Here is a 14,907-nt window from a genome sequence, read left to right as displayed (position 1 = left end):
TTCCCTTCCCTGCAGGTTAGGAAAGCATAGTTGTGTTTTTGCCCAGTGGGAGGGCATTCCAACTCTTCTTTCATTTTTGTCTCCTCTCAACAATCCATATTTAACACTGATACTCTATACTCACAGCAAACAGTGAACGACAATGCTACAGGTCGGTGGTTGGCAATCCATGGTCCACATGCCAAAGGTGCTGCAGGTGCCAATTTCAGGAGGCAAGTGGACCAGCTGCCATGCAGAGATCCTTATCCCCATCCTTATCATTTCCAGTAGTTACTGCCCATAATTGTCTCCACCCTCTTGCCAGAGTTTTCAAGGGCAACACCCTGACATTCCATCTCATTTGTCATCAGCACCATCCTGGCTTTCCAGAATCACAGGCTCAGCAATTTGGCACCCTCCTTTGAGAAGCCAATGACCACTGCTCCCTATGGTAATGAATAAACATTCCCAGCATTTTTTATATTAAGTGCTATATTTCTACCCTAATTTGTTTCCTTTCTTTCTGTGATCATAGAGCGATAGCATAGTCTTGCCTGTTAATATCCATCACATAAGAATATACTGAAAGCAAGAATTGGATAAATCTTATGGGCAATAAGATATCTCACTTAAAGGGATGAAGGGTAACACATCACCAGGCTCATGAATTTTGGGTAGAAATTTGGACACAATGACTATTCATTTGTTCATTCAATCAAAGTTTATTGAGTGAACACTGTGAAGAGTCCTGATGCCAGCCGTTCAGGTTGTGAGTATCAGTAGATCCTCTCTGAAGAGTGGTTCATAGCTAATTTAAAGCCAGGCTACCTGGTCCTAAATTATGTTTCTACCAGTGAATAATTTTGTGGCCTTGGGTAAATTGATTAACTTCTCTAAATTTCATTTTCCTCCTCATTATGTAAGGATAGTAATAATACCCACTCTATAGATTCAAAATGAAGATTATATTAAAATATTTTATATAGTGTCTACCACATAGTAAGTGCTCAATAATTATCAACTACAATTAAATTTCTGCTATACTATAATCCACAATTAGGGGGATTTAAAGAAGGTTAGAAATCAGAAGATAGCTCAAAACTGAAAATTTGGAAATGAGGCAAACAGATAATTAAAGTGCCCTTTATTTATTTACCAAGTGTTTTGTGAGTGCTCACTACTTGTTAGGAATTTAAGGTGTTGGGAATGAAGAGATGAACCCATTCTTGTGCTTCCACTTATGGAGAGATGAAACATATTTGAGAAATGTAGCTTAGATCCCAAGTGTCAGATTATAAAATGTTGGAGATCAAAACAAGATGTGAATTCCTTTGCCCTAGGGAAAGTCCCCCCATGTTTTCTTAGTGGATGGGCTAGGAACAGGTCCAAAGGGAGAGAGGTTCCCCTTGGGGCCTTTGCCAGCTGCCTCACAAAGGGGTCACTGAGTCTGGGCTGCAGCTCGGACTCCTGGTAAGCCTGTTCCCTCCAAGCCTGAGTGGCCTCCTGAGCTGCTAGAGGGAGCACGCAGAAGCCATGAGGGTAAGGTTTGGTGACCTGTCAGCCCCAATGATCTTCCTGACTAATAGATGGCCTTGGTACCAGACTCAAAGTTTAGGAACTCTGACAGTGTTAACATAATTTCTGACCTAATTTTAACAGTAATAGTAATATCTTAGTTTGCTCGGCACTTGAAGTCTTCAAAATGTGTCCATTTGTATCTCTCTTGTTTGAGCCATCCTATGGGGCAGCCTAAGCCCCTCTCATTATACAAAATGTATGGATGAGGGACTGAGGCTCAGGCAGGGTAAGGGACTTCCCTGGAAAGAGGACAGCTAGCAAATGGTCACCCTGGAATGAGAATCCATGTCACTAGCTACAAATCGCATGCGGTTAAGTCCTGGGCAGCATCTTGGGCTTCCTAGATGCCTAGGTCATCCCTAGGAGAGCACTGCACACAGAGTCAGGGGTCCACACAGGCGGCTCCCTGGACATGATTTCTGTACCTCTTGCTCTCCTGCTGCTCTGCCCTGTACCACGGAGCTTCTCTCCCTTGAGACCAACCCCCAGAATTACAGCTCTTCACCCTTTTTTTCTACATGCCACCAAATGTTGCCATGCAGCATGCAACATCTGTCATAAAACTAAACATCGTTTAAAGACTGTGTTAGGAAATATTGTAATTACAGATTATATCCAGTTTGGATAAACTACAAGAACTTTTCTAATACTCTTCAATTGATGAACCATCAATTGCCAACTTCTTTCTTCCATTGGTTTCTGTTCCACTGTCCTGCCAGTGGAGAGGCTCCTCCTCCATCCCTGAGCCTTGATGTCGCAGACCTTTCTTGCCCCCTCAGCCTCCTTTCCATACCAGTATAAAGCCAAGCTGCATTCTTAGCAAATGTGAGTACTTTTTCTATCTGGAGCCCAATGCCTATCTTTGGCTAGAGCTGAAAGTCTCTTACTCTCTCCTCCTCCTCTTTCTTCTCCATCTTCTTCTGGAACATCATAATCTCTTTGATTTTTCTATAGTGGTTATGATCCTGGCTTTGGCAATCAGATTGCTTATATTTGATCCTAGACTAGGCAACTATTAGCTATGAGGCTTTGGTTAGGTTACTTTATCTCTTTGTGCCTCTGTTTTCTCACCTAAAAAGTAGTTAATAACAGTCTCTATCTCATGGGGTTATTATAGGGATTGGAAAAGGTAACTCTTGTAAGGTGCTTAGAACAGTGTCTCACCATAGTAAGCACTCGATAAATATGTGTGGGCACATGTACATGTGTGCACACGAACATGGTGTGTGTGAAACCAGCGATGCTTAGTTCTGAATCTTCCCACCATGCTCAATTCCAAACTAAACCTCTGATCTCAATAAAAACAGCCTCCATTCTCACCCTCTCTGTGCTCAGTGCTCCTCTAAAGCTCTAAACCTCCCTTGTGACCATGCCCATAGGATTCACTGACCAGGACAAGAAACCTTCTGTAAGTAATCTCTGTCTCTCCTGCCTCGTCATGGCACATATTAGACTAAGAAGAAACCCACGTTCACCTAACATACCTGTGTCGGGACAGGTTAGTCTTATTCCTAACTGGATAACATTGATAATGATACACTGCATTGTTGTGTTAAGTTAAGTAGAGAAGCCTTGGGAGTCAGATGGTTGGGGTATGAATCTAGTGTTTTTCATTTGTTAGTGTTTGCATCTATAAAATAGGATGATAATGGGAAATGGATTTGTTATGATGAAAAAATGAGGTGGTTTCTGTAAAGTATCAATGTGTAGTGGATGACACAGAATAAGTACTTAACAGTAATGTTACCTAGTATTGTTATTAAAACTCCTTTTTTATTCCATTCTGTTGACTCTGCTTGGGTTTCCCCATCCGTACCCTGCAGTTGAGAGTTGGGTTGTAGCACTTGCTAACTCCCGCTAAGTGAGGAGTGTTTATTCAGAGAGAATCACAGATACTCTTCTTGAGAAGGGGAGAAGACTTTAGAAACAAGTGGCCATCAAAAGCCCAGAGCAGATTGGAAAGTGGATTTTGTTGGATAATTCCCCGGGAGGCCAGTTGAACATGTGTGGACTCACTTTCTTCCCACAGAAATTGTAAGACAGATGACAGGATTTAATCGGTAATATCAATTTTACCCAAAGCTTAAGGGGGCATTTAGGTAAATTTACTGTTTGTAAGAGTAAGTACAATTGAGGGGAAACATCCAAATGTGGGGTGAAAACGGACAAAGGTATCGATGGGTTCTGGGTCTCTGCTTGTGGCTGCACTACTTAAAAAAATTGTCAGCAATGTGGCTACATCTGGTAACACCTGCTGTTCTGCTGTTACTGAGCAGCCCTGATGAAGTCAGAGATTCAGTGGCTCTTTTAACCTTCTGGGACCCATGGCAGTGGATGAAATGACTTTTTTCCTAGATATTCTCAGCTCACGAAGCAGTTAAATGAAAAGAATAAATATTTGATAGAATTAAATATAATGAATACAGCAAAACCTAAATACTTTCTGGGAAGGAAAAGGGAGTGCTTTACAGTCTCTTGGATCATTCAGTCTCGGATATAAAGAGAGTAACGAGCTTAGGTGTATTCAGTACCCAACGCTCTAGTGGGCTACCGAGGCTGGTGATTCAAATGTCACTCCAATTGGAAATGACTTTCCTTGCACACTGCTCTCCTCAGGGCACCCTTGACCTCTGAGTTCCTCAGGCTGTAGATCAGCAGGTTCAGCATAGGGTTGAAAAGACTGTAAAACAGAAAAAGGATCTTCTGCTGCTCCTCAGGATGGCGGGATTTGGGGGCCATGTACATGATGATGGCACTGCCGAAGAAGAGTCCAACCACACAGAGGTGGGAGGAGCAGGTGGAGAAGGCCTTTCTGCGGCCCTCCCCTGACTGGATCCTGAGGATGGCAAACAGGATGCGCATGTAAGACACCAGCACCAAGCAGAGGGGCTTCACCAAAACTAACACAGAAGCAACAAAGATGACAACTTTGTTGAGCCTAGTGTCAGCACAGACCAGCTTGACGACAGACAGGATTTCACAGAAGTGGTGGATTTCATGAGGCCCACAGAAGGGCAGCCTCAGGATGAGGCTCACATGGACCAGGGCCAGGAGGGAGCTATATGCCCAGGAAGTCACCACGAGGGTAATACAGACTTTCCAGCTCACGATGATGGAATATTGGAGGGGGTGGCAGATGGCCACATACCGATCATAGCCATCACCACCAGGAGAAGACATTCAGTGACAGTAAATATCAAAGAGAAAGGTCTGTGTTATGCAGCCAGCAAAAGAGATGGGCTTGGCTGGATTCAGGAGGTTCACCAGCATCTGGGGCACCGTGTTGCAGGCATAGGCTATGTCGACGATGGCCAGGTGTGAGAGGAAAAAGTACATGGGGGTGTGCAGTCTGGAGTCCAGTGAGATGAGCCCCAGGATGATCCCGTTACCCAGCAGGGTTAAGGTGTAGAACAGGGAGAAGAGCCCGAAGAGAAGCATCTGAATCCTTGGACCAAGGCGAAATCCCAGTAGGATGAACTCTGCGACCATTGTCTGATTTTCCCCCATTTCACTATGAAAAAGATAAAAGGGATATTTTAGGACAAAATTGTTGAAAACATCCAGATATTATTTTAAATTTAGTCATTTTTAAAAGATAAACTTTTTAAATTAATGATCTAGTTACGTATCAATCACCTAATCTGACACCCAATTTTACAGAAGGGAATTGTGTCACCAACAGTAGATTACCTAGAGCCATTGACACTTGTGATGGGAAGAAAGAATGTGAAACCAAAAGAGGAAATAATCATGAAATAGAGATCATCCTGGAACTGTACGTGTCAAAATTACTGAAAGAATTTCTGGAGTGTGGAAGCAAGCAGTAAGGGAGACCTCCAAATACGAGAATCAGAGAAGTCCTAGAAAAGTGATGTAATTCCAGTTTCTCAATAAAAATATCAACTGTGCTGCTTTCAGCAACTGAAATCAACCTTTGCTCTCTAGAGCAGCGTCTGTGACAACAGGAGGAGCAAAAAGATAAAAAGCAATTTTATAACAACTCAATTGTTTAGAATGATGAGAAAGAATCAATGGATGGGCTGCTCATGGGCTCTAATGACTATCTTCATTTTACAGTGGATGCTGAATACAAACCGACAATTGGCCATTTTGCAATTAATCTATCGATTCATTCACGGTTACTGATTTACAAAAAAATTCGTTTGAATAACAACCCAAACAATTTGTAGAAATTGGATTTTTTGGGGCTGCCCAGTTTCATGTATTGTGAGTCTAGAATTTGTGAGCAGGATTGTAAATGAGTACGAGGCCAGGCATTCGCAAGTTGACTTGAAGCCTTGGTGTGTGTGAATTTGTGACAACATTTCAAGATGTAGTTCCCCACTCACTGTTTGTAATTCATCCCATATCTACTCATATTAAAAGAGCAAATCCAGGACTGGCCCCAGGGTGTAGAGGTTAAGTTTGGTGCACTCCACTTTGGCAGCCTGGGTTTGCCGGTTTGGGTCCCAGACGCGGACCTACTCCACTTGTCAGCCATGCTGTGGCAGTAAGCCACATATAAAAGTGGAGGAAGATTGGCACAGATGTTAGCTCAGGACTAATCTTCCTCAGCAAAAAAAGGAGCAAATCTAGGTACTAATAAAGTAGGAAAGGCCATCCCTGAATGGTAGCGTGTTGGAAGACCCACTAATGGTGTGATGGCTTAGCATTTGTACTATGTACCATGTGTGAAATTCAAAAACATAGGAAATGACGTTCATAAAAAAATTAACTCCACCTTACTTTAGCAACACAAGAATTGCTAAATTCTTTACAGATAGCTAATTGAAAAAATTTTGGAAAAGAGATAATTGAACAAATTTGTCATTTTACAGACTGCTGTACTAATAAATTGGCAGTCAGGTATTTGATACTTCTGTGAATTGGTGAGGTGCCAAATAATACTTGGTTTGTCCTTAAGTCCTAGATAATAGTTTCCTCAACACACCATGCATAAATCCAGCATCTTGGCTGGCAGAAATATTTTGTTAGTGCTTTTGCTAAGCAAAAATAACCTGAGGCTGAGCTGTTGAACTTGTGTCTGCTTGCCTCTGAAGAATAAGTTTCTCCAGGATTAATGTTAGGGAAGGCCTTGCTGTTGATAAGACCCTGGTCCAGCTGCCATTAATACCAATGGAGACATCAATAAGATGCTCCCTGAGGAACTTGGAAATAAGAGAAATAACACTGCTTTTTGAGAAGTAAAACTTGTAAAACCCACTCATAATGGATGAGAAGAACTGGAGCAAGAAAACAAGAGAAGCTGAATGAACATGTCATTGGGGAGCTCTGAGGGCATCCAAAGCTCCACTCAAGGTCTTTGATGCAATCTCACAAGAGCAGCGGAGGAGGATCTGTGATTTAGGGAACCCAAACGAAACAGTTGTGTGGGGTACCTGTCTAGAGGAATGTGAGGAAGAAAGAAGGGGGTGGTCCATGAGGGCCAGTGTTTGCCAGCACATCAGCACCGTCCCAGGGAGTCTGGCCCAACAGCATGAAAGTGCTGTCCTGCAGGCAGGTCTGTGTCTACAGTTCAGAGTGATCTCTGATCAAGAACCTTGGCCGGAAGGATCTCCACTTAACCCCCTCTGCTCCGATCCCATGCTCACCAATCAACCACGAGATACTAATTTGCCTTCTTATGTAGATATTTTAACAAAGAGGACATGTGCTGATAAGCCAGTTTCTTCCCCGTTTTTTATAACAATAATTCCATTCAGGGTTATTCATGTTCTTTTTTGAGTTTGGATAGTATGATACAGCTCGGAAATGTGTACACTGAACAAAATTTCCAAAGCTGGATCTACAGAGTGAGGGCTAGTCCCCGGGCAGAGATAACCTCATTGAAATACAACCCAAGGAAAGCTTTTCTGAGCAGCTAATTGGGATCCTGAAGGACATGCCCTTCTAGATATCTAGATCCCTCTCTAGAAGCAACAAATGATCGTTTTTTAAAATAACCATTCTCAATCAATTATTATATCGCCAAGACACAAACGAATCTAACTACTATACTATGAATACCTAACATATGATCACGGCTTGTTTTTTTTCAAGATTCTGTAAAAAATTATTGTGCTAGGACAGCCTTCTAAATTGATTTGTAACCCACACAAAGCATATGAAAATATTCAGGTGTGAAAATGCAATTGATCTACGTCTTATAATCTCTTTATTCAATCCTCCTTTGTTTCCCTTTGTAACTTCCAAATTGATTACACAAAGGAAAAAGAAACGTTGCTTACAAAGAATGATCTCTGAAATCTAAAGGGAGAGATGAGAGAAAGGAGGGCCTAATGAGTACATTAAGATACTATAAGAACAGTTGCCATATGGGCTGAGAGTCTGATTTCTTTTACAGGACTGGATTGTAACACACTCCTTGTGAACACAGAACATTTTTGTAATTCTAGCACTTAGCAAACGTTTATGGAGTGAACAAATGAATGAATGAATACACATGAATGAATGAATGCCTAATATTAAATTTTTGGACCATCCTTGGACTAAATCTGGAATTTCTGGCTTGCTTAAATCTCTCCTACCATAATCATACCCAATTAAGCACATTCTTCCCAAGCCAAAAAAGAACTGACTGTCTGAAGTTTGATAAGCATAACTGTAGAATCTCCAAAGTTTGAGCATTGAACACTTGAAAGAGACTTCTATATTCTTTCTTTTTTCCCCATATTTTATTTTATTCTAAATGATATTCAAAGCTTCTCACCTGGACTCAAATGGATTAAATTTTCCAAAGGATTGGCAGAAGTGATAGGAGAGACTAAAAAGGAAATTAAACAATCCCACTTCCAAATGTAACATCCAGGCCTTGATTTATGCTTTAAATTATCTTATATGTATGTACAATTTAGCAATTTAAAAATTGGCAAATTGTTTGATGACTAATAGATTATCCGGTTTCTCCATGGTTTCGAAGTAAATATCTAAGATTGAAATAATTTCTTTACACATGCACAAACCTGTCAGTACTGGATGGAGCCGATGTTTCAAGAAGTAAAATTTAAGATCTGATGAGCTGACAATGTTGTGAGCGTGAGTTATGCAGCATTCCTAAAATGAAAGCTATTTTTAAATCCTCAGTTCCACCGAAGTATTGGATAGTTTACTTCCAAATAATGAGAAATACGTGTTACAGCTAATGAATTCAATAGAACCCTCCTCCATTTCTCTTTCAGTTCAAACTACAGGCATACTTGTTTTACTGTGCTTTGCTTTATTGTGCTTCACAGATATTGCATTTTTTCCAAACTGAAGGTTTGTGGCAACCCCGCCTCAAGCAAGTCTATTGGCACCATTTTTCCAGTAGCATTTGCTCACTTCATGTCTCTGAGTCACATTTTGGAAATTCTTACAATATTTCAAACTTTTTCTTTATTATTATATTTTTTATGATGATCTGTGATTGGTGATCTTTGATGTTACTATTGTTATTGTTTTGGGTGCCATGAACTGTGCCCACTTAAGAAGGCAAACCCTACAATGGCCTCTAAGTTTTCAAGTAAAAGGAAGTGTCACTCGTCTGTCACTTTAAATCAAAAGCTAGAAATGATTAAGGTTAGTGATGAGATACAAGACAGGCTGACACCTAGGCCTCTTGTACCAGTTAGCCAAATTATGACTGCAAAGGAAAAGTTCCTGAAGGAAATTGCTCCAATAACACATGAATGATAAGAAAGCAAAACGGCCTTATTGCTGATATGGAGAAAGTTGTAGTGGTCTGGATAGAAGATCTAACCAGCCACAACATTCCCTTAAGCCAAAGCCTAATCCATAGCAAGACCCTAACTCTCTTCAGTTCTATGAAGACTCAGAGAGGTGAGGAAGCTGCAGAAGAAAAGCTTAAAGCTGGCAGAGGTTGATCCATGAGGTTTGAGGAAAGAAGCCGTCTCCATAACATAAAAGTGCAAGGTGAAGCAACAAGTGCTGATATAGAAGCTGCAGCAAGTTATCCAGAAGATCCAGCTAAAATAATTAATGAAGGTGGATAGGCTAAACAACAGATTTTCAATGTAGATGAAACAGGCTTCTATTGGAAGTAGATGCCATCTAGGACTTTCATAGCTAGAGAGGAGAAGTCAGTGCCTGGCTTCAAAGCTTTAAAGGACAGGCTGACTCTGTAGTTAGGGGCTAATGAAGCTGTTGACTTTAAGTTGAAGCCAATGCTCATTTATCATTCCAAAAATCCTAGAGCCTTTAAGAATTGTGCTAAATCTACTCTGCCTGAGCTCCATAAATGGAACAACAAAACCTGGACGACAGCACATCTGTTTACAGTATGGTTTACTGAGTATTTTAACCCACTGTTGAGAACTACTGCTCAGAAAACAAGATTCCTTTCAAAGTATGACTGCTCAGTGACAATGCACCTGGTTACCCAAGAGCTCTGATGGAGATGTGCAACAGGATTAATGTTGTTTTCATGTTTGCCACACAACATCCATTCTGCAGCCCATGGATCAAGGAGTAATTTTGATTTTCAAGTCTTATTATTTAGGAAAGACATTTTGTAAGGCTATGGCTGCCATACATAGTGATTCCTCTGATAGATCTAGGTAAAGTAAATGGAAAACCTTCTGGAAAGGATTCACCATTCTAGATGCCATTAGGAACATTCATGATTCATGTGAAGAAGTCAAAATATCAATTAACCAGATAAAGTAACATTAAACAGAGTTTGGAAGAAGTTGATTCTAACCATTAGGGATGACTTTGAGGGGTTCAAGACTTCAGTGGAGGAAGTAACTGCAGATGTGATGGAAATAGCAAGAGAACTAGAATTACAAGTGGAGCCTGAAGATGTGACTGAATTGCTGTAACTTCATGGTAAAACTTTAACAGAGGAGAAGTTGCTTTTAATAGATGAGCAAAGAAAATGGTTTCTTGACATGGATCTACTGGTGAAGATGCTGTGAAGACTGTAAAAATGACAACAAAGAGTTTAGAATATTACATAAATTTAGTTGATAAAACAGCAGCAAGGTTTGAGAAGGTAGACTTCAATTTTGAAATAAGTTCCATTGTGGTTAAAATGCTATCAAACAGCACAGAATGCTACAGAGAAATTGTCCATGAATGGAAGAGTCAATCAATGTTGCAAATTTCATTGTTTTCTTATTTTAAGAGATTGCCACTGGCACTCCAGCAACCACTTTCAGCAACCACCATCCTGATCAGTCAGCAGCCACTGACACTGAGGCGAGACTCTCCATGAGCAAAAAGATTATGACTCACTGAAGGCTCAAATCATGGTTAGCAATTTTTAACAATAAAGTATTTCTTAATCAAGGTATTCATATTTTTTTAAAAGATATAATGCTATTGGACACTTAACAGACTACAGTATAGTGTAAACATAACTTTTCTATGCAGTGGGAAACTGAAAAATTCAGTATTGGCTTTATTGTGGTGGTCTGGAACTGAACCCACAGTATCTCTGAAGTATGCTTGGATTTTTAAATTTCTTTTGAGATTTCTTCTTTTATCCATGTGTTATTTAGAAGGGTGTTATTTAATCTCCAAATATTTTGGGATTTCGCACCTATCTTTCTGTTATTGATTTCTGCTTTAATTCCACTGTGGTCTGAGAGCTGACATTATATGGCTTCTACTCATTTAAACTTAAGGTGGTTTTTATAGCCCAGAATGTGGTCTAACTTAGTGAATGTTCCATGTGAGCTTGAAAAGAATGTGCATTTTGCTGTTGTTGGATGAATTAGTCTGGAGATGTCCATTATATCCAGTTGATTGATGGTGTTGTTGAGTTCAGCTATATCTTTACTGATTACCTGCCTGCTGAGTCTATTTCTGATAGAGGGATGTTGAAGACTTCAACTATAATAGTGGATTCATCTATTTCTTCTTTCAGTTCTGTCAGTTTTTGCCTCAGGTATTTTGATGCTCTCTTGTTAGGCACATATACATTAAGGATTGTTAAGTCTTGTTGGAGAATTGACCCTTATCATATGTAATGTGCCTCTTTATCCCTGGTAACTTTCTTTGTTCTGAAGTTTTTGCCTCTCTTGATGGCTGTGTCTCCCCCGTCCCTGTTCCTCTGTCTAACTATATCACTGTGTCTATCCTCTTTCCTTCTCTGGTCCACTTTATGATATTCTCTCTCCATTTCCTATTTTCCTTATCTCTCTTCAACAATTCCCCATCCTCAAAATCTCTCTTTCCTACTTCCCCATTATGTATCTCCACAGTTCTAGAGATTTGTCAATAATTCCAGTATTTAAGTGGTTTCTTAGAGGATTTTGATTACATAAGAAGTCTACATTCAGGTTAACTGTCTTATAAGCAACCTTGGAAAATATTACCTTACAATTCATAATAGCAGTAATATCTGCCAATGCACATATCTGGGATATTGAAATATTCTCTCTTGATACCATAATGGCCAATAAGTGCTATTTACTTGTATGTGAGAATTAATTTGATAAGAACTTGTGTTTAAGCAAACCCTTTTAATCAAATAAATCTTTTTGATCTAGTCAGTGATAAAAATATCATATATTGGACCATGAACTGTGCCTAGAACATGGTTGGTGTTCAATAAATATTTATTGACTGATTGGATATCAGTGTGATTACATATGAGAAAAAAATATTAATGAGCTCTCCACATTCTGCCTTGAGCTAGATTCTCAAGCAAAAAAATGAAAACAAGCACAAAAAAACACTCCAAAACATTGAAGGCACTATAGAGTAGGAGTCAAAGATCACGGGCTTAGGGGTCAGACACACATTTACTACCTGAATGACTCTGAGTATATTTCTTAACCTTTCCAAGCCCCAACTTCCTGTTTTTCAAAAGGAGAAAAGTGATAGTACCTATTTCACAAGGTTGTTGAAATAATACATGTTACACATTGAGCATATTCCTGCTACACAGTGAACATCCAATATCTGAGATCAAGTGTTATCTATCTTTAACAGCTTCTTGATTAGCCTACGATTGTGTGGACCTGACAACATGGCCATTTCATGGTTCACAGTAGTCTCTGGAAATCATTCCTCTTAGTGCCTATTATCCTCTGAAAGCCCATTTTGCAAAGTCTTGATTATAACAATGTATGTCAACAACATGTTTTCTGCATAATACGTTGTTGAAGGATTAGTAAAACAGGTTTGGCTTCTGATCTTTTGATGTCTTTATTGGGAAAGTGCGTGATCATTTGAAGAGACATTAGGGATTAAAAGGAAGACAAAACTGTGACAATTCTATTAAAAACTGAAGAGATTATCCTTTAGGTAGCAACTCCTTCGCTTATCTGCACTTTCCTCCACCACTTCAACCACAGACACACACATCACTCACTTCCAGCTTTGGGAAAGCCTAACACGTAAAAGTAATCATTAAGTACTTTCTGTGTGCCTGACACTGTCCTCTGAGTTATGGGTAACGGAAGAGATGTGTATGGAAAGTGTGGATTATAGATTGTGGTTTTGTTGATGAGACATAAACACAAGGACTGAACTAATGTTAGCTTCCCTGAGACGTAAAATCACTCCATAATATATCAAAGTGCAATCTTCTTCAGCTTAAGGAAATTTCCCATCTATTTACTCGAAATTCATCACACAGAAATTTCTTATTCTTTTATCCAGCATCAATGTTCACAAGGTTAGTGCTTTTGTGCATCTACTTCTCCACTGTTTAAGACGAAATTAACCAAATTCTATACGTACTTACATTTGTGACCAACATGTTCAACTAAATTAGCATTAACTTTTCCTCAAACTATCCCGGCAGCAGAATAATAATCAGTAGACAGAGAGGACTGAATTTCCTTACTTATGTTTAAAAAGAAGAGCAGTGTAAGAGTAAGAGTTAACAAAAGATGAGATGCTACAACACGTCTGAGAAGATTGGTGGTAAAATAAAATATGGCAACCTGTTAAACTCCCACAGTTGGTCTCAAGTATCTCAGAAGGGAAAGCACCTGAAGGTTGGGCATGGTCCTGCTTTCTAGAAGCTTCTGAGGGAGCTACAGAACCCTCACTTCTGTTCCTGATGGAAAATGTGTCAGAATCCTCAGAAAAGGAAGTTTATTCTCTGATGGGCTCAATCTAGTTGGCAGCTCTGGAGGGCTCCTGGAGGGAGTGGGCCATGAGATGTAGTGCATGCCCACCTCCACTGGGAAGGAGAGACAAAGCAATTCTCTTTCTCTATTCCTGTTCTCATCCCCAGCAGGATGCACAATTAGGAAACACAGACGCCACGGAGCACACCTCTGAGACAATGTGACTCATTACAGTTCCCTAATACTGGGCATTATTTGGATTTCATGAATCCCAGCTCTGCCCTAGTTCCCAAATCTCCAGATGGTTGAGGTGAACCTGTGAGGAAGCAGAACCAGTGTGATGGTGAATAAGCTCCTGGCATTAACCTCTGGAGTCCAGCTTCTCCCTGCTGTAATCTGGGCCCCTTGCGCTGCAGCAGGAGTGGGAAGAAAGGCCCCTGAAAATCAGCTGATGCCAAGTAACGACTCGAGGTGTGGAGATGCTGTAGAGAGTGGGTTACGGAGGCATGGAGAGGATTAGCGGGTCCAAGGAGAGGCCAAGGTGTCCCAATGGGGCTTATTAGGACCTGCCTCAGGGAGAGTTTTCTAGGGCAGCAACCACCAATGTAGGTCAACTGTTAGAAGTATTCTCGAATCTCCATTCTGAAGTGGGGAGATTCCGAGTCCAGTGGCTCAGGGGAGGGGAGGAAAGGACTCTCTCCAAGGAGGCAGCTTCCCCTAGAAGCCATTACCTCTCCCAGGAGGGTGGGGATATTTGCTGCCTAAGAAATTCTCATGTTTATATATGTTTATATATACTTCTCTCTTATACTAGACACAGGAGGGCTAGGAATTTCATATCAAGCAAGTGTGCAATTTACAAAGTAATGAGTTTGTTACAGTGTGACCCCTGACCTGCTGGGATTATGGCATAGACTTGAGGAAAATCTTGCACAGGTTATCATGTTTCAAGAACGTGCTTAACTGTGCTCCAACTATATAGGTCCTTTGTGAGAAGAACCACATATTTATTTAGGGACACGAAGAATTGTTCCTGATTGTATAAAAAGACTAGTGCATAAATGTTAGAATCTTTTCTCCTTTATTTCTCTTCTCATGCCCAGGTGAACTGCAGAAAAGCTGGAAATTAGGAAACTGATGCATATGACAAAAATACTGTGAAATCCTGTGAAAGCAGTAGTTCTAAGACAAATTTTTCTATGTTCAATACCATATACACATCAGTTATAAAAAGTCATTTTAGGGTATAAAAATAGAAAGTTTCAACTAAGATAATCAGACATTAAATATAAAATTTTATGGT

The 14,907-nt window shown here is 40.2% G+C and overlaps 1 pseudogene; it reads right to left on the bottom strand.

Annotated features, from left to right (window-relative positions):
- Positions 1-4,128: 4,128 nt before the first annotated feature.
- On the bottom strand, positions 4,129-5,064 carry LOC124243536 (olfactory receptor 2A1/2A42-like; annotated as a pseudogene).
- Between the last annotated feature and the right edge of the window lie 9,843 nt (positions 5,065-14,907).

The sequence above is a fragment of the Equus quagga genome, chromosome 8, assembly GCF_021613505.1.
Source record: "Equus quagga isolate Etosha38 chromosome 8, UCLA_HA_Equagga_1.0, whole genome shotgun sequence".
NCBI lineage: Eukaryota > Metazoa > Chordata > Mammalia > Perissodactyla > Equidae > Equus > Equus quagga.
The sequence above is the reverse complement of the archived record's forward strand: the minus strand, read 5'-3'. Positions and strand labels throughout refer to the sequence as shown.